The sequence below is a fragment of the Lolium perenne genome, chromosome 4 (assembly GCF_019359855.2).
Source record: "Lolium perenne isolate Kyuss_39 chromosome 4, Kyuss_2.0, whole genome shotgun sequence".
NCBI lineage: Eukaryota > Viridiplantae > Streptophyta > Magnoliopsida > Poales > Poaceae > Lolium > Lolium perenne.
In genome coordinates this window covers 344,759,822-344,784,108 of record NC_067247.2, presented here as the reverse complement: position 1 = coordinate 344,784,108, position 24,287 = coordinate 344,759,822, and the positions used below count along the sequence as shown (strand labels likewise).

The following is a 24,287-nucleotide window of genomic DNA, read 5'->3' as shown; positions in this document are numbered from 1 at the left end:
TCTTCGTTAAATTGTTATATGGTTGGAATCGGAAAATGCTACATGTAGTAATTGGTAGAATGTCTTGAATAATTTGATACTTGGCAATTGTTGTGCTCATGTTTAAGCTCTTGCATCATATACTTTGCACCTATTAATGAAGAAATACATAGAGCTTGCTAAAATTTGGTTTGCATAATTGGTCTCTCTAAAGTCTAGATAATTTCTAGTATTGAGTTTGAACAACAAGGAAGACGGTGTAGAATCTTATAATGTTTACAATATGTCTTTTATGTGAGTTTTGCTGCACCGTTCATCCTCGTGTTTGTTTCAAATAACCTTGCTAGCCTAAACCTTGTATCGAGAGGGAATACTTCTCATGCATCCAAAATCCTTGAGCCAACCACTATGCCATTTGTGTCCACCATACCTACCTACTACATGGTATTTCTCCGCCATTCCAAAGTAAATTGCTTGAGTGATACCTTTAAAATTTCCATCATTCCCTTTACAATATATAGCTCATGGGACAAATAAGCTTAAAAACTATTGTGGTATTGAATATGTACTTATGCACTTTATCTCTTATTAAGTTGCTTGTTGTGCGATAACCATGTTTCTGGGGACGCCATCAACTATTCTTTGTTGAATATCATGTGAGTTGCTATGCATGTCCGTCTTGTCTGAAGTAAGAGAGATCTACCACATTAATGGTTGGAGCATGCATATTGTTAGAGAAGAACATTGGACCGCTAACTAAAGCCATGATTCATGGTGGAAGTTTCAGTTTTGGACATATATCCTCAATCTCATATGAGAATAATAATTGTTGCCACATGCTTATGCATTAAAGAGGAGTCCATTATCTATTGTCCATGTTGTCCCGGTATGGATGTCTAAGTTGAGAATAATCAAAAGCGAGAAATCCAAAATGCGAGCTTTCTCCTTAGACCTTTGTACAGGCGGCATGGAGGTACCCCATTGTGACACTTGGTTAAAACATGTGTATTGCGATGATCCGGTAGTCCAAGCTAATTAGGACAAGGTGCGGGCACTATTAGTATACTATGCATGAGGCTTGCAACTTGTAAGATATAATTTACATAACTCATATGCTTTATTACTACCGTTGACAAAATTGTTTCATGTTTTCAAAATAAAAGCTCTAGCACAAATATAGCAATCGATGCTTTCCTCTTTGAAGGACCATTCTTTTTACTTTTATGTTGAGTCAGTTCACCTATTTCTCTCTATCTTAGAAGCAAACACTTGTGATTAACTGTGCATTGATTCCTACATACTTGCATATTGCACTTATTATATTACTCTATGTTGACAATTATCCATGAGATATACATGTTATAAGTTGAAAGCAACCGCTGAAACTTAATCTTCCATTGTGTTGCTTCAATGTATTTACTTTAAATTATTGATTTATGATTTAACTCTTATGCAAGACTTATTGATGCCTGTCTTGAAAGTGCTATTCATGAAAAGTCTTTGCTTTATGATTCAGTTGTTTACTCATGTCATTACCATTGTTTTGATCGCTGCATTCATTACATATGTTTACAATATGATCAAGTTTATGATGGCATGTCACTCCAGAAATTATCTTTGTTATCGTTTACCTGCTCGGGACGAGCAGAAACTAAGCTTGGGGATGCTGATACGTCTCCGACGTATCGATAATTTCTTGTGTTCCATGCCACATTATTGATGATATCTACATGTTATATGCACATTCTATGTCATATTCGTGCATTTTCTGGAACTAACCTATTAACAAGATGCCGAAGTGCCAGTTCCTGTTTTCTGCTGTTTTTGGTTCCAGAAATCCTAGTAAGGAAATATTCTCGGAATCGGACGAAATCAAGACCCAGCATCCTATTTTTCCACGAAGCTTCCAGAACACCCGGGAAGGACCAGAGGGGGGCCACAGGCCCACCGGACCATAGGCCGGCGCGGCCTGGGTGTGGCCCGCGCCACCCTATGGTGTCGCCGCCTCTTCGACCCTCCGACGCCGCCTCTTCGCCTATTTAAGGGTCCTCGACCTAAAACCTCGATACGAAAAAACCACGGTACGAGAAACCTTCCAGAGCCGCCGCCATCGCGAAGCCAAGATCTGGGGGACAGGAGTCTCTGTTCCGGCACGCCGCCGGGACGGGGAAGTGCCCCCAGAAGGCTTCTCCATCGACACCACCGCCATCTTCATCAACGCTGATGTCTCCCATGAGGAGGGAGTAGTTCTCCATCGAGGCTCGGGGCTGTACCGGTAGCTATGTGGTTAATCTCTCTCCTATGTACTTCAATACAATGATCTCATGAGCTGCTTTACATGATTGAGATCCATATGATGAGCTTTGTATCGCTACTAGTTGTGTGCTACTCATGTGATGTTATTAAAGTAGTCTATTCCTCCTGCATGGTGTAAAGGTGACTAGTGTGTGCACCGTGTGGTTCTTGTCGTAGGCTATGATCATGATCTCTTGTAGATTGTGGAGTTAATTATCATTATGATAGTATTGATGTGATCTATTCCCCCTTCATAGTGTAATGTGGACAGTGTGTGCACTATGTTAGTTCTTGGTTTATTTTGCAATGATCTATTATGCTCTAAGGTTATTTAAATATGAACATTGAATTGTGGAGCTTGTTAACTCCGGCATTGAGGGTTCGTGTAATCCTACGCAATGTGTTCATCATCCAACAAAAGAGTGTATGTAGCACATATGAGAAAGAGTTATTTATTATGCGATCAATGTTGAGAGTGTCCACTAGTGAAAGTGTAATCCCTAGGCCTTGTTCCTAAATACTGCTATCGCTGCTTGTTTACTGTTTTACTGCGTTACTACTGCTGCGTTACTACTGCTCATACTTATTTATACCACCTGTATTTCACTATCTCTTCGCCGAACTAGTGCACCTATTAGGTGTGTTGGGGACACAAGAGACTTCTTGCTTTGTGGTTGCAGGGTTGCATGAGAGGGATATCTTTGACCTCTTCCTCCCTGAGTTCGATAAACCTTGGGTGATCCACTTAAGGGAAACTTGCTGCTGTTCTACAAACCTCTGCTCTTGGAGGCCCAACACTGTCTACAAGAATAGAAGCTCCCGTAGACATCAGCCTTGATCTAAGAAGGGGGTTCAAATGGGAGGGAATGAGTACGAGCGTACTCAGCAAGTTCATATTAGGAAATAGGTGTATCATGCACTAGCTACAGCCATAGACAAGAAAGTCATAGGCCAATGCAAGTTTTCATAAACATTTCTTCAAAAGGTTTATTTTATTCTGAAAACTATGCCCGTCAGTCTTCACAGGTTGAACAGAACTTCATGGAGTTCCTTTCCTGCTGCGTTCGTAGTTCCCTTCCCTGAATAGGGAGTGACAGCCACAATTTGATACACTCTGCAGAGGTGCGTTACTTTTCCCATAAAAGACCTTATCCTTGTTGCCAACCAGGCGAATTCTTTCCCGTCCACATTTCCTTTTTGTGAGGCCAGGTGTAAGATCCAAGTCCACACCGCCATCTCCGCGACCCTGCAAACCCACCCTTTTGTCCACCCGTACACCCCCGGTAAACGTCTCCCGATCATACGGCTTTACCCACGGTGTACTTTGGACAATCCATCATAGACGGTAGAGCCAGTCAATCCACACGGATGGGGATTTAAAAGGCCATCCAAACCTACGGCAGTGCCTCCAGCACCCCGCAGCTCTAACCAGTCCATTGGCGTGCAGGAGGGAAAAGATACAGCTGACTTCCCCAGAGCCATTATAGATCTTATGGTCAACGCGATATGTACGGCGCTATAATCACTGGACGGCATTGGTACTTAGTCCTAGATGAGTAGTACCCATGCAATGGAACCTCCACCATATCAACACATACCATGGTTCCATTGCCCACCACATAGTCATATTCATAATTATAAAATAATACTTTGCTTTTCAATGCAAGAGTGATAAGTATAGTACTTTGCATATAGTTTGATACAAATAATCAAATGACATGAGCAAGCGATGAACTTGCCTTTCTTGACTGCAAGATTATGCAGGCAAAAGCTTCGATACGTGAGAACTCCAAATTCTGAAATACCATCATTGTCCGGTAAGGACAATGTTTAAAGAACTGGCAAAGATGGTATAATGCATAGTATGAGATGCAATCGTCCCGAGCGTAACCTAATCCCGATGATTTAGGATTGATGAGTTGTAAAGTTTTCTTTAGGGTGTGTTGCACTTTTAGAATGGTTCTCAAACAAGGTTCTTATTAGGGTGGATGATATGATAACATAAACAAGTGATATAATGCATCATAGCACTCATACACACAAAGGATAGTAGTGGTTGTATAACAAGTAAAGAGTAGTTGTCAGTTTTAAGTTCTAGAGGACATGGTTGATGATTACTTATATTATACTTCAAAAGAATAACTTTTGAAGAACATATTTAATTATGAATAAGAGCTATTATAAATAGGAGCTATGTGTTGTGAATTGCTACACAAGGTTGGTGTTAGGATTGATCACTATGATTTTACTAGGTAATGATGGTTAAGGTTGATTTCAATGGTGTGATGCTAAGAATGGTGATCAATGGTGCTAATATATTAACAAGCTAGGGTTTGCTCCTAAGTGACACTAGTGGATCATATAAGTTTTAATCAAAAATAGAGACATGAAATGATAGGCTCATGTGAATTGGTTTTATGTTGGTGGATCATGAACATGCATTCATTGGTTACTTATCAAGGTTTTACATGTAAATTTGAGGTTTATATAATCATATGGGCTAAACCCCTAGGGTGTTAGGATTGCAACTAATTTAGGGTTATCACATGAAATAATGAGATCAAGGTTTCTACTTATATTAGATCTAAGGTTTCTAATTATGATACAACTCTAAAAATGATAATTGACAATAGAGATGTGGTCACTAATTACTTTGAAACAAAATTACTAATGGTTTGATATTTTATTAATTTTCACAAGAATTAATAATTAGGGTAACTCCTATTTAGGTTTAATTAGAAACTAGGGTTTAACAATTGTTATTAGGTTTTAAAATAATTAACTTGCTAACTAAAGATTTTTAAGTAAACAAGTTTTGAATTACCAAAATAATATTAGACTTTAGTATTTTCTTGTTTTATTATCATTTAAAGAAGATGGAAAATAGTAATTTGCAAATTAGGGTTTATGAACTACCATTAATGTTTAAGTTAATGAAAATATAACAAAAATTTTAATCCTAACATTTTATTTCCTTAATGGATAGCTAATATTTAATTTTGAAGTTTCACTAATTATTGAATTTCAAATTGTATTTAAAACAAATGGAAAGGCATAATTAATAAAGTTAAAAAATAAATGGATTTTTATTTTGTCACACATTTTTTTATATTTTATTTGAATAGAGTTTATTTTTGTGAGCATTTTGACATATTATTTATATTTTTCTGAGCTAAAATGAATTTTACAAATTTTGGCAAAGTTTCACTATTTTACTGGATTTTTAAATAACCTAAAAAAAACTAGATATACCGATTCGTTCTCTACCCATACACGCAGACAGGTGGGGCCTTGACCAGGTCAGCTGCCACGGGGCAACGACCAAGTCAAAGTGCTCCCAGGTCCCACGGCCACGTCACTCACTTGCCGGCGGCTTGACGCCGGCGGGCAGTAGAGGACGGCGCCGCCGATTTACGACCCCCGGGGACAAGCGACTAGGCTTAATCGAACGAGAACAACAAGGTAAACCTAATGGTGATGACGCTTTTCTAAAAGGAGCAGCGGAGCATCGCCGGCGACATGCTTCTGCGGCGGTGTGCTCCGGCGAGATCTCGAAATCGAGATACAGAAGGATCTAGGATGCTCAAGTGGGCTCTAAAGATGCGCTGGCTCACCCTGAGGATGATGGTGTGCTCGACGGAGGCGTTGATGGTTGGAGACGACGGCAAGTCCATGGATTCCGAAGAACCCGAGCGGAAGGGATCGAGTCGATTTCGCTGATAGGAAGCTTCCCCCTTCGATTCCTTCTGCCAGGAGACCCTCTGAGACACGGCGGTGCTGCTCAGCTACATCCTGGACCCTGGGATGGCCTACAACGTCGAATTCATGCTCGACTCCGGAGAGGTACTGTGGAAGATAGCGGGAGATTGAGAGGGATAGAGAAGATCTGAGGGGAAATGGAGGGGTGGATGAGATCAAGAAGTGCTCGGCGGTGCTTTCCCCCCATTTATAGGCCGAGGGGAGCTCTGAGGCCTCGACACGACGACGATGATGGTCGGGAGGTGGCGGTCTCTGGAAGGTTGTCTGGCGAAGATCTTTTTCTCCCCTTGGATAGACTCGGATGCGAAACAATTAGGGCAAGGTTTTGGAACCTTCTGCCGCGTCCGGGCATCCCTATCATCGACGAGAACGGCATCTACTGGTGCTGCCGCGGTGTCGAGCTCGGAGAGGTAGACGACGACGTTTCTCCTTTGCACGAATTTTAAAGCGACCGAAACAGTATCTGGCTTTGGGCTGGGCTGCTCCTGGTCTTCTGCTGGGCCAATGACATGGGCTGCTGCTGGGTTGCACGGCCAGGTAAGCTTTTCCCTCTCTTTTCTCTTTTAAATTTCTGTTTTGAATTTGTTATTTGACTTAAATTGATTTCTGTTTTGTTTTGCAGGTTCTAAATTATTTGAATATCAATACAATTTGATAATAAGGCTCACTTCATGGTTTTGTTGTTTAAACAAATACTTAATATGTGATTAACTTGGTGTTCTTGTGAGGTGCATTTAAAATGGTAAAATGGATATGGATTTAAGAGTTTATCTCAATTCCTATTTAATTTAGGAACCAAATCTGTTTGATGGATTTGAAATTTTTTAACAGATGCATGGTAAACATAACATTTGATTTTGCTAGTACTTAACAATATGTATTGTTCATACATATTTTCATTATGGCTAGGGTTTAAGTTAAATGGTATTGAGAATGGGATTGGTTCATGATTTTATGGGAATAATGGTTCTTAGGGTTTAAGAAGATGTTTGGATAAACTTTACAATCACCAAATGACATTTAGGCCTTAAGTATCTATGGCTTGATTTATAATTGGGATTCATGGTACACAAGTTATGACAATGTTTTATGTGGGATTGATTCCATATGAGACAAGGTTTAGGGTTTTGGGAATACTTCACTATTTGAAGTATTAAATAGGCATGAGGCAAGTGATAAGTCCATTTTGCATCACTATATTATCATAATTTACTGTTATTCATTGATATATTTCATATTTAGAGGTGATACTGATGTTATTTCATCTATTTTGCATGTTTCATGATTATTGGAGGATCATCCACCGGAGTTAGGATTCTGCTGGAAAAAGCACCGTCAGAATGCAATATTTCTGGAGATCAACAATTGACGGAAATTACACCGAAGATCTTATTTTTCCAGAAGATTGAGCTAGCCAAAAGGAGGAGCCGAGGAGGGCCGCCATGGGCCCTCCCATAGGCCGGCGCGGGCCCTAGCCTGGCCGCGCCGCCCTATGGGGAGGGGGCCCACAGCCCCCTTCGGCCGCCTCTCCTTCGCGTACTTCTTCTCCCCGAAAACCTAAGCTCCAGAGAATAATCGCGAGGAGACATAGCCGCCTCTGCGGCGGAAAACACCAGAGAGAAAAGAACTCTCCGGCAGGCTGAAATCCGCAGGGGAAATTCCCTCCCGGAGGGGGAAATCGACGGCATCATCACCATCATCGAGCTGGACTTCATTGGGATCATCATCACCATCATCTCCACCACCGTCACCGTCATCTCCACTGCTGCACCTCGTCACCGCTGTAACATCTAGGGTTGAATCAAGATTGTTTGGTAGGGGAAACTCTCCCGGTATTGATTACTCCTTGTTATTGATGCTATTGAGTGAAACCATTGAACCAAGGTTTATGTTCAGATTGTTATTCATCATCATATCACCTCTGATCATGTTCCATATGATGTCTCGTGAGTAGTTAGTTTAGTTCTTGAGGACATGGGTGAAGTCTAAATGTTAGTAGTGAACTATGTTGAGTAATATTCAATGGTTAGATATTTAAGTTGTGGTGTTATTCTTCTAGTGGTGTCATGTGAACGTCGACTACATGATACTTCACCTTTATGGGCCTAGGGGAATACATCTTGTATTCGTTTGCTAATTGTGGGGTTGCCGGAGTGACAGCAACCTGAACCCCCGTTGGTATATCGATGCAGGAGGGATAGCAGGATCTCAGAGTTTAAGGCTGTGGTTAGATTTATCTTAATTACTTTCTTGTATTTGCGGATGCTTTCAAGGGGTATAATCACAAGTATGTATTAGTCCTAGGAAGGGCGGTGCATTAGCATAGGTTCACCCACACAACACTTATCAAAACAATGAAGATTAATCAACTATATGAAGCGAAAGCACTAGACTAAATTCCCGTGTGTCCTCAAGAACGTTTGGTCATCATAAGTAAACAAACCGGCTTGTCCTTTGTGCTAAAAAGGATTGGGCCACTCGCTGCAATTATTACTCTCGCATTTTACTTACTTGTACTTTATTCATCTGCTATATTAAAACCCCCTGAATACTTGTCTGTGAGCATTTACAGTGAATCCTTCATCGAAACTGCTTGTCAACACCTTCTGCTCCTCGTTGGGTTCGACACTCTTATTTATCGAAAGTACTACGATACACCCCCTATACTTGTGGGTCATCAGCATGGAAGGGTTCTACTTATAATTCAAAAGGGATATTTGGATTGGTATTCAAATGTGATCTATGGTTTTAGTTGGGATCACCCAAGTGATACACAACCAAGAGTTAGGATACAAGCTTTAATTGGGGTTTTTGTGGCTAGGGTTACTCCTCCTCACTTAGTTAGAATTCTTGTATCAAGGTAATACTAGGGTTGTCTCTAATGTTTGGATAAACAAGGTTTAGGTTTTAATGCCCTTACTCCTCCATACAAGGCATGATGATTGGTTTGAGGTTAACTACTAATGATATACTTATTATTTTATGTGATAGATGAGATCTATTAATCATATGTGTTTAACTTATTATCTATATCTACAAGGTATAGTCCTGCATTAGACAAGATCCACTCATTCCTCACTAATCCCTCTTTAATATTCCTCTCAGCACACTCATCCTAGATTCTTAGGGTTTATAATTAATATCAAGTTGTGATGATTATGGAATTGGTTTCCTAAGGTATTGCTGTTGGAATAGGGTTCCCACCTCCAAGATCAAATATTGACTTGAACAACTAGGATTAGTACTTCTCTAATATTCTTGTATGAACATGACTATGGTTAGTATTATAACTTCTCTCACTTCTCAATATCTCGGAATATCCTAAGATCCTACTTAAGAGGTGATGATATGATCCTCTAAATATATGGTTTGCCTAGGGATTCTACCTTGCAATCTTCTGTAGCTTGTTCTTCAGGAAATCTGATAAACCTGCATCTTGTGGTATGCCTCCACCTCCTAGCTTCTTCATCTTGATCCTAGCTAATTCATATGGAGTGGCTCTATGTGTTTGTTCCCATATATCATGGTACTAGAGATGAGCAAATGGATGAAGGGTGTGGCTCTATTTATAGGCTTGGGCAAGCTCTAGTATCATGACACATAGGTGGTGACTCTTGTGTTGGTTTGATGAGTAAGGTGCTTTGTTGTCATGCCCTCATCCATAGCAATCCTTTGAACATGAGGTGGCATAGCTTGGAAAGCAAGTCATGTAGATATTTTCATCACATGTGGCATAGATCATTATCCTCTCATATGATTTCTTTTTGGATAGCCAAGTGGCATTTGCTACTAAATATCTTGTGGATGGTTTTCTTATTGTTGATGAGTCACTATATAATATTTGATTGGATTTATATTATAATAATGGTCAAAAGGTGAAATTTGAAGGCTATTCCTCAAATTTGGATAGTTGTTGTTTGATTTCACCAAGGCATGATCATATGAGTTTCAAAATACTCATAGTTAGTTTTATTCAAATAGTTTGAACTATAATTCGTAATGTAAATGGATTTAGTTTTATGATATTCCATATACTTAATAAGTTATGATTTAAATAAGAATGTGTGGCTTTTATGCACTTTAGACCCTATGGTTTACCTTATTTGGTAATAAGTTTAGAAGTGAATTAAATTACACACAAAGGTAGTTGCTAACTTTTAAGTGTTAATAAGTTAGAGTTTGATTCTTAAAGAATGTGTTGTTGTAAAGCTAATTCCATTTGATCTAATCCATAGATCAAATCATCTCTACCGAAAACAAGGTTTTAGCAAAGATCACAGTGAAGTTTATAGCGCTTGACTTGATGATCTACTTCAATTCCAGCGAGTCAAGTGAAACTTCAATTACTGTGGTAAGTTTTATTTGAAAGCGCGAAAATTTCCCGGATTTTCTATGCATGAATGCAATGCACACTTTGGTGTTCTCCCATTTTGTAGCCTCAAAACCTGGGATATTGCATACAACAATAGTTATCAAAGTAGTATTCAAAGGGCACCGTATGAAGCATTATACGGAAGAAAGTGCAGATCCCCAATCTGTTGGTTCGAGACGGGAGAAAACAAGAAGTTTGCACCGGATTACATCAAGGAGAAACAAGAAGTCATCGAGGTTATTAGGGATAGACTCAAGATAGCTCAGAGTCGACAAAAGAGTTATGCCGACCAGAAGATAAGGGCATGGGAACCCAAGGTGTGAGACATGGTTTACTTGAAGGTTAGCCCAATGAAAGGACTCAAAAGGTTCGGAGTAAAAGGAAAATTAAGTCCTCGCTATATAGGACCATTCAAGATACTTAGTCAGAACAGAGGAACAACTTTTGAGCTAGAACTACCTAAACAGTTGAGTTTGATTCACAATGCATTTCATGTGTCTCAACTCAGAAAGTGTTTAAAAGCACCTGATGATCCTGTGTCACATGAGGAATTAGAACTGCAATCAGACCTAACCTATGTCAAAAGACCGGAGAAGATATTGGAAGTGCATTTGAAGAAGTTACGGAATAGGGCAATCAAATACTGCAACATTCAATGGCAGCATCATCCTAAACGGGAAGTAACTTGGGAGAAGGAGGATGATCTCAGAAAATCTTACCCCGAGCTATTCAGGTACCTCAATCTTAACTTCGGGACGAAGTTTCTGTTAAGGGGGAGAAGCTGTAATAACCCACAATATAGGAACATCGAAGGGTAGATTTAGAAATGGGATGTGCATTTCATCGCAAAACGAGGGAAATTTTCGCGCCTTATTGCAACTAAAGCTAAGAGGGATCGAGGTTCTCTCTCACTTGCAATTAGGGTTAGGCAATGTGAGTTTTGAAAATTCGACGTGATCTCTTTTGTATCTTGTTGATTTTGGGAGTTGATTTCATTTGACAAGTTATATTGAATTTATAACTCAAAATAGAAATGATAAACAAGATAGAATTTGAATTATGAATTTAGAATTCAAATATATATCATATTTCAAACACATTTCATAAATTCAAGTCAATTTGAATTTCAAATTTAAATATAAATACACCAATCATTTACAAGTGAATAATACAAATACAAATGAGCTCATAAGTAAAACTTGAGCTTTATTGATAACACACACATATACAATGTCTTTACAATATTCCTTACTTACAAGAATTGAATGAATAAGTAAATAAAATAAAAAGAAGATTACATCAATTGATCCTATACTAAAATCCTAAACTAGTGTCTTGGAAGAAATTGTCCTAGATCATCGAAACCTGCAAAAATAGAGAGAATAGCTAGACAAGGGGTTAGTAAAACAAGTCAGTGACTAGCCAGGGGTGAACCAAGTGTCAATGACACTTGTGCTTGTCCAAAACAGGGACAACACATGATAGGATCAATAGCAGACCAAACCTGGGCAAGGAAAGTGGCCCAAGTTTCACCAAAGAAGCTCACAGCTCATGGGTTTTGTGCAAGCAACAACAAGGCAAGGCACAACCTAGTCACCAAGCATGCCAGGCTTGTGTGGCATGGCCAGAGAAGAAGTACCAGGGGTATAAATAGGGTAGAAACCCTAGAAATAATGCACAGTCGACCAGATAAGCATTCACCAAGTAACCAGTGAGGGAAAGAGTAGAGTTCATCCTGTTCTTGCTCAAGAACAACACCAACCATCACAGAAACCAACCATCCATTCAAAGCCACCAACCAATCACCCAAAAATCATGGTGACCTAAGAAGGAGATCAACCAGAAGCTAGGAGGTGAAGGGATGTGATCATAAAACCATCCAGAAGCACTGCATCAACAAAATATTTCTTACTAGGAGCTGGAAAAAGGTATACAAGTTCCTGGAGAGGATCTCGTCGATCCAATCCATCATTTATGCATGACACAGGTCATGGTATGAGCAGATGCTCAAGGGGGTGATCATCACTTGGTATAACCAAGGATCACTGGCAGAAACAGAGGGAGCCATATATAGCACCTAAACCATCCAGACACTATCTTTGAGCATATGAACAAGGATAGATGCACAGAAGTGCATACAAGCAAGCACACATGCACAGAAAGCACCAGTAGATGATTACAGGTTATAAATAGCTACCAAAGACCACCTAGTGAAACCCTAGTTACTAAACCATCAGAAAATCCCAAGATTTCTTCACAGGCAAGCATAATGGCTTTCATATGAACTATGATTCCCTATTATGCAAGCAAAGATGAGTAGCCAACAAGATCTAGCCAACTGTGTGAGCAACCAGTCAGTAGCAAGGCTACTGAGGTCACAACAAACACAAATCCATCCAATTGAACCAAAGCAATAAGTCATCATTATCCAGTAATGGATTCAGACTATTTATTTCCAAATTATCCATGGAAATACCAAATCATGCATAGCAAGACACTTAAGCATCACCGCATAAGCAGTTCATCAGTAATCCATTCATCCAGGAAGGAATACATCACAAATCCATGTATGAATCATGTCAAGGCATCACTGTAAGGCAACAACAACATGCACCATTGCACCTTAGCCACTGGATCAAGTCCAGCAAGCTATAGGAGGCAGCAGCAACACATACACAGATGCATAAGCATCATTAGCATGCATCAGTAGCTACAACAGCTAGCAATTCATCCATATAGCAAGGAATTGACCAATAAGTAAGCCACTAGCAGATAATTGCTCAAGTGGATTAAGCACAAGACCAAGAAGAGCATCACAGACAAGCCAGGATTCAAGAAGTGGATCAACTGAAGCTTACACAAGCCATGGGTGAGCATCACTGACACCACAAGTGTCAGTAGTGCAAACCTAGGACAATCACAAGTCCAATAAGCCTAGGAATTAACCAGTAAGCTTATGAGCAAGACAATAAGCATAGGATCAAACAAGTAAGCATATGAACATGAGACAGTAAGCAGGTGCACAACATAGGTCAAGCACAACACAGCACAAGGAGCCAGTAGGCCTAGGTATAGCATCAACAAGTTTAGGCTAAAGCATAGCATGCGCGGCAACACCACAATGCAGCACATGCAAGCAAGAGCAGCAGCAGAGCAACACAGTAGCACCGCAGCAGCATGCGCAGTAGAGCCATATGCATAGATCGAGAGGGGCTAGATGGAGCAGAGGAGATAGGAGAAGCAGAGGAGGTTACCTGGTGAATAAGGAGGCAGCAGCAATGGCGGCATAGTGGCACAGACCGTCACGGCGGCGCCAAACCGCGACCAGGCCCGTGCCAGGCCACGCACCTCACCAGGCCGGGAAGGCGGCGAACCACCAGGAACGGCGAGGAAGCGCAGATCTGCGGAGATCGCCACGGATCCTTCGTCGTCTGCGAGCATCGCACACGCGAGAGCACACACGAGGACGAAGTCGACGAAACCAATTGTACGAACAGATGCGCCATCGCGAGCTGCGTCGGTGAGCACCACGGCGTGCCCTGGTTCGGCCGGAGACGGCCGGAGCACGGTGGCGACCATGGCGGTGGCTCAGTCGCCACAGAATCGCCTCGGGTGATTAGGGTTAGGGTTCGAGAGCGAAGCGGTGAGGACGAGAGCGAGTGAATGGGACGACACGGTCCGGTGCGACCGCACCGAGTCGCTTTGGACTAGCCCTGGTGGGCTGTCCAAATGGGCCAGAGATGTGGGCCGGCCCAATTGGGCAAGGGCATTTTAGTCTTTTTAATTTCTATTTATATCCTGAATTCTACCAAATAAAACAAATGGAAAAGACCTCTAAAAATTCAAGAAAAATAAGATTAAGAAATCATAAATTATTCTTAACAAGAATAAAATAAGAAATCAGAATTGTTACACAATTTCAAATTTTTAAATTTTTGAATTCAAATTTAAATTCTAAATTTCAAATTGCAATTTTCCTTGGATTTAAAAATAAAGGAAAATCCAAAATGAATTCAAATAATTTCAAAGGGATTTCTATTATTCCAAATCATTTCTTTTCAAAGTGAAGATTTTTTCAAAAAGAGGGAAAATCTTAATAATCAAAATTCATGAATAATTCCCAAATGTGGGAAAACCCTAATTTTCAAATTCTTTATTTGAAAGCAATATTTTCCAAAGGAAAATGTCAACTATATTTCATTCTTTTCTTATTAGAAAAGCAAACCATGTTAAAGTATTTAAATATTTATAAAGTACCGCCAAAGGCACAAATCCTCAACTCAAACCCTAAATCTGTAATAACCATGTCGGGGTAAGGGTTCCAACATGAAATAATACATCAATACATGCATCATTTGGATCTTATAACATTGTCTTTATCGGAAAATGATGCTTCTTTACAGAACCCGAGATTTAGGTTCAATCCAACACTTCGAACTGCATTATCTCGCAGTCACCAGGCAAGTTCACTCTTTCTCATGTCACCCTGATTATTTTCCATCAATTTACCGCAAAAGTACTATACTTATTATTCCTGAATTATTGAAAGAAAAATGTTACTTTTCCAAATTATGAATATGACTATGTGGTGGGCAATGGAACCATGGTATGTGTTGATATGGTGGAGGTTCCATTGCAAGGGTTCTATTAATCTAGGACTAATCACCAATGTTGTCTAGTGATTCTAGCGCCGTACAATTCGCGTTAACCATGAGATCTGTAATGGCTCTGGGGAAGTCAGCTGTATCTTTTCCCTCTTGCATATCAACGGACCTGGTGGAGCCTGACTAGGTGTTGGGATAACACTGGAGTAGGTTGGGAAATCCTTTAAAATCCCCATCCGTGTGGATGAGAGGCTCTATCGTCTATGATGGATTGTCCGACGTATATGGGGGGTAAAGCCGTATGATCGGGAGATGTCTTCCGGGGATATACGGGTGGAAAAAAGGGTGGGTATGCAGGGTCGCGGAGAAGTCAGTGATTGGCTTGGATCTTACACCTGGCCCCACACCAAGGAAGTGTGGACGAGAAACGCGTCTCGGTTGGTATCAAGGATAAGTTCTCTTATGGGAAAAGTAACGCACCTCTGCATAGGGTATCAAACTGTGGCAGTCACTCCTTGTTCCGGGAAGGGAACTACGAACGCGGCAGGAAAGGAACTCCATGAAGTTCTGTTCAATCTGTGAAGACTGGCAGGCATAGTTTTCTGAATAAAATAAACCTTTTGAAGAAATGTTTGCGAAATATGCATTGACCGGAGATTTTCTGATCAATGGTCGTAGCTAGAGCATCGAACACATTTTTCCCTTTTGAGCTTGCTGAGTACCTCTGTACTCACTTTCTTTCGACACCCTTGTTAGACTGTGATAATGAAGTGGAGGCCACTGACGGAGCACCGGAAGGCGACTACGAGCTAGTCTATGAAGAACCTGATCTGTCCGGAGGAGTGGAAGGCGTGGACTATGGGATAGTCTGCGGGCCTGACAACAATGAAGCGGAGGAGTAGAGTCATACCCTAGTGGCATAGAGCCGAGCAGCGTAGAAACTTACCTAAATAAGTTGCTGAGCTCAGTTTACTATTTATGTTGGTTTGTAATGAACTTTAGTAGTACCTTAGGGTGTTCTCATCGGACCTGTGAGAATACCAACTTGTTAAGTCTGTGATTGTAATATAATCTCGAGTGTTATGACCTGCAATGTTTCTGTTGTACCACTCTGATGGATGTGATATTTGTGAAGAAGTCCCTTCATGAAGATCATATCAACGACTTGTATACTACAACATGTAGTGGTATGCTGGGTCACCGCACTGGCCCTCTGACAGTATGCAGCTGTGGACTAGGCTGAGGGGCGTGCAACTATCTCCGGACCAACACATGCTGGTTTAGCGTTGGACGACGGATGGCCAGTATTCTTCTAATTCCTGCTATGACGCCCTCTTCCAGGGGGCAATACTATCAGGTTCCTGGAGGCTCAACTCGAAATCTTGGGCGCCACCTGGCTTGCTTGCCTGGATAGATGTTGGACGAGCTTCTCGGGGTTACCTCATGTGACATGTTGCCCGCTGCGCGACCAGTCTGCTGAGATTATGACGCACATTCTGATCGGATGCTCCTTCTCTAGGACCATTGATGCTCCTTCTCTAGGATCATTTGGTTTGAGGTTCTATCGTGGATTCGGTCCACCGCTAGAGCTCCCATGGTTGATGGTGACTTCGCGGAATGGTGGTCGCTAGTGGTGCGGAACACCCCTCGCCAGTTGCGTAAAGGAACATCATCGCTCATCATGCTCACGGTATTGTGGATTTGGAAGCACAGGAACACTGCAGTCTTTGACAACGCGTGCCCCTCGGTGACCTCATTACTTAGCGACATCAAATACGAGGCGCGACAATGGGCGGACGCAGGTGCCCAGGGGCTTCGCCAATTTCTCCCCTAGATTAGGTCTTTTGGGTTGAGTTGTACGGCGTTGTGTGGTCCTCTCTTGAACTTGTACATACAAACTTTTTTTATCTATCAACGCATCGAAATACAAGGCTTTTGCGTTTTCACGAAAAATTGCATGGTAATGATTTTACTTAGATAAAAAGAAGACAGATTAGCCAAAAGAAAGTACATAGAGACGAAGCAACTGGGGTCGGCCTCCCCTAACAGACCAAGCCTAGGATGAGCTACTGGTTGTTATATTGTGATCCAAATTCATATACTAAAGGGAGGCTAACTTCTGACGAGCAGAGCGAGGCCCGTTGCCGGAGGCTTGGGCCGAAGCGTAGCGGATCGTTGGCACCGCCTATATATACATCTTGTAAGCCGCCGGCTATGGTTGATCAGATTATAAGATAACTCACGGCGTTTGTAAACACCTCCCGATATAGTGAAGTTTTGCTGGCTGGCGCCCGTGGTTTTTTCCCCTTCTGTGTTGGAAGGGGTTTTCCACATTAAATCTTGTGTCCCCTGCGTGTGTTCTTGTTTCGTTCTTCGTTATTTGCTTGTCGCTTTTATGCCCAGAATCTCCTCCTTGCCCTGTGATCTTGCGCTTAAGGCCCAAAGCTGCAGGAAAACAATAGATTTGTATATATAGTCAGAGGCATGTTTAATTACTTTCTTCTCGATAGTAAGCTTATTCCCAATGTGCCACAAAACCCAGGAGAATGGCAAAGAGCTGCGCAAAATTTCCCTGGGCACCCGCTACACCCGAATAGCTGACGGGTCACACTCCAAGCAAATTTGGCCAAGGAGCAAGTGAAGAGGATGCGCGAGGAGTCCTCGGGTGCACCACACAGGGCGCAAGTCCCAGTGGCAGGACCCTGCCTGATAGCAATCTGGATGCTAGAAGGAAGATAGTCTAAAACTAGTTGCCATGAGAAGATCTTAATTTTTAGGAGGAGCTTCGCAGCTCAAATGTCTTTGAAATCAGCCACCGTCGCCCCTTGCGACAACTTGTCATACATCGAGCTCACCGAGAACTGACCATGCGCTTCAAGTGACCAGGACACCTTTTCCAAACAATCAGAAAGGACAACCTCCGCCAACAAAGAGGCCAGGCTGTTCCACTCGGCAACTCCTTGGTGATTCAGGGTGCGCCGCAGCTGAATATGAGGACTAGGAGCCGAACACACAGTACTAACCGAAACCATCTGGTTGTCACATATTGCAAACAGCGGTGGGAAGTGATCCCTGAGGGGTGCCTTGCCACACGACTAGTCCAACCAAAATAAGGTGCGGTTTCCATTGCGCACCTCATGATTAGCACGTTCTTGATGTGGATGTAAACTTCTTCAGAGCATGGTAATGATTAGTCCTTAAACAAATGTAAAACCAAAATAATAGCTCATAACCTATACTCACATGTTGCTATATAGCATGATGACATGGATCGTGCTACATTCATGAACCCCGTCGCAACCATTTCCTTGTTGCCATCCAGTTTGTATCCATTTAACACTGAAAAAGAGCGACCCACAGCGATAGCTTCCTATAGCAGAGAATGGTTAAATGAAACTCGGTCTTCCAAAACATGGACTATTGGGCTTCATATCAGATACTTCCGGATGTCTATAAGTATTTTTGTAGCTATAGTTTTGTGTGAGTAGTTTTTTTGTGCAAACTTGTGCCACTAGATCCAAGATGCGCTTCCCTAGGCAGTATGTAATTTGTTAAGTAGCAATTAAGCTCATGTATAACAGTACACTCTTCAGAAGAAATCTGCATAGTTTTCTTTTAAAGGTTATATATGATCTGATGAATTCTAAAGCAAATAAGTAGTACACGAGGACTCAATTTTGTCTAATTTACTACTCTTGGGTTATTAGGAGTGTGTATATTTATCTTTATGTGTATAGAAGGACTACTTTACGATTTACGCATGTAAGTACTAGTTTATTAGGAATATTTTACATTGTTGTCCGGTGCAATGTATTCTCTTTGAGAAGTAAATACGTGCTGTTAGAGTGATAACAGCACAAATAAGAGCACATTCTGCAACATGGGGTCCTTTGAGCTGAATTTGTTTGGCTGAACTTGTATTGATGCCTCCATCTACTCTTTGTATGGTCCTCACACCCTGCTTGTCAGCTCTCGTTACATAGACCATGAGAGTGGATAAAGCAACTGCAAGTAGAGGTGCAACAGCAGAGACCCAAAAGAGCTTCTTGATCCTCTTTCTCTGAAAGTACCATTCCCAGTCGTTTAATTATGTATTACTGTAAGTAAGTAAATATATAAGAAAAGGAGAGTGACACTAGTAGAAACAAGGGCTTTGGTTTTTTGCCCCAAACACCTTTTGCACCGAATTTGGCACGAACCGGTGCTAAAGGGGGTCATTAGCACCGGTTCGTGCGGTCCAGCCGTTCGAGGGACCTTTAGCACCGGTTCGTGTTACGAACCGGTGCAAATGAGCTATCTTTTACACCGGTTCGTAACACGAACCGGTGCTAAAGGGTGGGCGTCAGCCGCGAACCCTTTTGCACCGGTTCGTGTTACGAACCGGTGCTAAAGGTCTAACCTTTAGCACCGGTTCGTAACACGAACCGGTGCAAAAGGTTTTTCTGCTCCCCACGCACCTCCACCCTCCCCCGGTGGATCGCCTTTTTTAACACTGTAAAATAGAAAAGAAAATGATAGAAAATTCAAAAAATAAAATCTTTTGAGATTCTTGTATGTTACGCAACCTACTATTAGGGTAAATTAAAAAAATTTGAATTTCAGTTTTTTTTGCAAAAAAAGTTTGGAAAATGGTAAAACCGCAATAACTTTTGCATACGACATTGGAAAAAAACGTATAATATATCAAAATCATCGTGGGAAAAAGTTACATCCGAATTCACCCGGGTTTACCCGGTTAGCCAATTTTTAGATTCTCAAAATTTCAAATGAAAATACGAAAGCAGGAAGATTTTAGTTTTTGCTATAAATTCCAGATTTTATATTTTATATTTTTTTTAAAATAAATTTAATAACTAAAGATTACTATTACTTTTAGCAAATTTTTAGTTTTTCAAATTTTCAGGTTTTAGGTTTGGAAAATAAAATTAAAAATTAAAAATAATTAAAAATAATATAAATTATAATTTAATGTTTATTTATTTATTCAAGATTATTCTTACATCATTACTTTTGTTTATTAAAAAAAATTTGAAATTCAAACAATAAAGAAATGTGACATCGACCGATATGTTAATAGGATTGATATGATACTACTATCACATATATGTGCGCGAAGCACTTGGATGCGGGATGGAAATGAACGAGGAAGTTAAGCGTGCTAGTGCTAGAGTAGTGGGAGGATGGGTGACCGAGCGGGAAGTCTGAGCACGAGTAACTAATTAGACTAGAGATAAGGGTAGTTAGAGACTAAACTTATGAAATAACTAAAATATTAGAAATTCTGAAGAAAAGAAAAAAAAGGGAGTGAAAAATAATTCAATTTTTTTTACGGTAGCGGGGTTCTACCGCGGCAGCGTTTTGGGGCGTTTTCCTACCGCGGCAGACCCTTTAGCACCGGTTCGTAATACGAACCGGTGCTAAAGGTCCTCTCGTTCGGGCGCCCAACAGCCCCCACGTGGTGACCCCTTTAGCACCGGTTCGCAACTGAACCGGTGCAAAAGGGGGGGCCTTTTGCACCGGATGCTTTGCACCGGTTGGGCATCCGGTGCATATGGCCCTTACCAACCGGTGCAAAAGCACCATTTTCTACTAGTGTGAAAACAGATCTTCAATCTTACTATGAACCTCATGGCAAGAATGAACATGAAAAAGGAATATCCGATGAAGAAGTTCTCCGGATGGCACTGTCATTACATGTCATATAGACAAAAGCATTAAAAGTAAGCAACCTAAATAGCATGCAGCTAAAAATAAGGTTTATGACTAATTGCTAAGGCACAATTGCCTTGTGTTTGTTAAAAAATACATTCCCTCTGGTTGAGGAAAATGTTAAAACATGCTTAGGTTAGGAGTCAGGAAGCATACTGGTAACTGGACCAGGTCACATTTATTACAGACAGAATATTCTTGTGGCCGTTGGAGATGTTTCTCAGAAAATTCAAAGAGAAAAACTTGCATGTTCGTCATCAGCGAAATTGATTAGTTATATGGTTATCTCTCAAGGCAACATTTTTACAGATGTAATGTTTTTGAACTCCATGTTACATCAATTATTTCATGATTTAAGCGGTAATAAATAATTGAGCAATTGACTATACCAAGGAGGAAACATGTGTATTTTTGTCCACTTAACTGAGGGAAAATTTACTCTCCTTTTCCCCTTCAAGACGGATTTTCAATTGCTGGTCCTGCTTGGGATGGATGTAAAATTAGTGGTGACACCGGTATTAAGCTCAAACTTGAACTAAATACCTGTGGACACACTATTTTTATACCCAATCCAAGCAGGGCCTTATACTTCTTTCTAATATATATTGTGCATTTGTGCAGCAGGTTTCTCCCAGCCATTACCTTTCAAGAAACATAGCTAATTTTTTTCCCACCGGTAAAAGGAGTACATGTCAGTAGGATTAAAGAAGTTAATGAGACAACATGCGTGATAAACTAGGGATCTTTAGTTTTAAAGGTCATATTATGTGTTTTTTGGAGGTGTGTGCTTGCAGAAGAGCACATTCACAGTGAAAGAAAAGGAGAAACGCTTACTGGTTCATGAACTGAAACCCAGATGCCTTGGTGACAGAGACAAAGATCAGTGTTACTTGTGAAATGATTACGTCCAAGCAGCCCCTTCAGCTGCTGCAATCCTATCACAATGGCAGCTCCCCCATGAATCCGACAATTGTGGCATGTGGCAGAAAATCCATGAGAAAACCCAATCTCCAAGAATTGATCAAACAAGACTCCAATTAGCCAATAAAGAAAATGTTAGCTCATTTCGATGACAAGAGTGCAAATGCTCTACCTGAGCAGACCAAATACAAATTGGAATACACCCGTAAGGAATGTCACTGTGAAAACCATTTTTGGTAGGAAGCTGGATCAACTACTGGGTTAACTATCTTCTGAACCATTGATGAAAGCAACAGTGACACGATAGTGACCGGTCCAATGGCTATCTCCCTGGAGGTCCCCGTTACGGCATATACAAGAGGTGGCACAATACTTGTATCTACCACAAAACAAAAAAAAAATATTCAGACCAGAAGCACATTAAAACACACAAAGATATGTGAAATGTGGTTTCACTTATAAAGACCACACTGAGGATCCATTTTCGCCAGAGGTTGCATATCCAATGATCTACATTATCAGGCCAATAAAGCTATTTAGAAATCTAGTCGAGATTAGTTATGCATGTCATGTATAGTAACAATTTTATCTCTTTCTCATAAATAAAACAAGTTACCTGTGGAATACTAAGGCTTATGGTGGGTACTGCTGAAGAAAGAAGCCATCACATTCTAAGGTCATGTGTCTACTTGCTCTTGGTCTATGCTGGATGCCGTTGAAAAAAGAATCTGAAAAATTCTAAAGAGCCCGTGCCTATTATTCTAAAGTTCCATTTTGTGTGCCAAGGGGGCTTACTGCATTCTGATAATTATGAGATTTCTTGGGCTCTGCATGCCTGCTCTTTGTACACCACGGAGTTTCAAATAGCTTAAATTTCTGATCGTAACTGTTCCACTAGGTGTTCCTTTGATGAAATGCCAGGTGCAACTCATGTATTTTGTCTGTTGAGAGTATTTTCCATTAGTCATGTAAATATATTTTGTTATGTACTTTGCACCTATACAGTTCAAAAATATTAATATTGCAATATATGCTTGAAGTCCCCAGTAGTGCTTTTGCTATTGCTAAACTAATGCTCCCTCCGTTCCAAAATAAGTCACAGATTTGTCTAGATTCGCATGTATTTAGACACGTTTTGTCTAGAAAAATCTATGACACTTATTTTGGAACGTAGGAAGTAGAAGATTTACTTTAATCCTGAATGTTTATTGGTGATTTAGTAATTTAGGCTTAGATAAAAAAGCTTACACAAGCACTTCCATTTGTTAAAAGAAGGCTCAACTTCCAATCCTGAATATATATTTGTGATTTAGTATTTTAGGCTAATATGTAAACTAGACAAGCATCACGCTTCATTTTGAGCCCCTATTTCTTCAATACTTGGACGTAATACCAACTCAAATAGATCACGAATGTTTCCTTTAGTTGGTTCCTTCACTAGTTGATAGGAACCTTGGACCTTTCGTCACCTTTGCCTTGATAAAAGTAAATTGCAAGCATGCATAATGTTTATAATGGACCATGCTTGAGCGAATCATGCTCGAGCAGCTCGTGGAAACACTGTTCACACCACAGAGGCCAGAACTCGAACTATTGATGCGTAAGCTGTCCCGCCACTCTACTACAAAGGAGGATCAGGCAGCACTAGAAGACCAAACAGAATAAGAACAAACTAAAGTAGAATTGGCCTATCAGGTATCAGCTAACATTCACATTGATCCCCAGCTAAGGAAATGCTATGTGCTGCCTGCAAAGAAGTTTAATGCATGGACACGGAAGGATAATTGCATAAAATGATAAATAGTCCCATCTTATAGGAAATATTACCTATAGAAAAGAGTGAACTGTTGAACTTCGGAGAATTATCAGAACTATGTTAACGCACAGATCATTCCCATTTACCTTCGATTTCAACCACCATTTTCTGTAGGCAAACAAAGTAGAGAAGCTGTAATCATAGGATGACAAATAGCAGAAATCATATAGTACGAGTACGATGTAGCAATATGACAGGCGACTTATCACTTGTGCCTCTAATCTTGTTGGCTTTTCAATACCATACAGACAATAAGTGCTGAATCTTCATAAAGATAGTCCATGTGGTTTTGCGAGTGCCCTGACACCTGTCAGAAAATTCAGTGTTCGACCTTTGTTTTGATATAAGTTGGCCTGCCAATAAAATGTGTGATAAGAAAAGGCAGACACCCTTGTGACCAACTGACCACATCTTTTGCCTCTCACACACTATAATTCCTTTTTTCCAGAGGGGTCGGAAGAGCATTATACCCAAAACTTAATCCAGGTCCGGAGGCATAGCAGGATAATGCACAGATGGACCATCCATATAACGCCAAAATAGTTCAGTGGACTGTGTTTGGGATGCAATTATGCAACTTGAAGGTGGCATTAGCACTTATTAGTTATTACATCATGAAGATTGGCAAGCTTGACAACTTGACAAGAGTCAACTTCAAAAAATGGTGTGAGCACCTATTATGGCACGATGAAGATTGGCAAGCCTGATATGTTACTATCAAAACTTTGATTCAAGAGTCAACTCACACAATGGAAGCAAGACATGATGTAGCAAAATGAACTGAGAAATCATTCTCTCTTTTCCAGAAAGCGACCAGACGAACATGATTGAT

General features: G+C 40.7%; 1 pseudogene; it reads right to left on the bottom strand.

Annotated features, from left to right (window-relative positions):
* The window catches only part of LOC127348033 (sulfate transporter 2.1-like), a 34,752-nt pseudogene extending 11,014 nt beyond the window's left edge, over nucleotides 1–23,738 (bottom strand).
* Nucleotides 23,739–24,287: the final 549 nt, after the last annotated feature.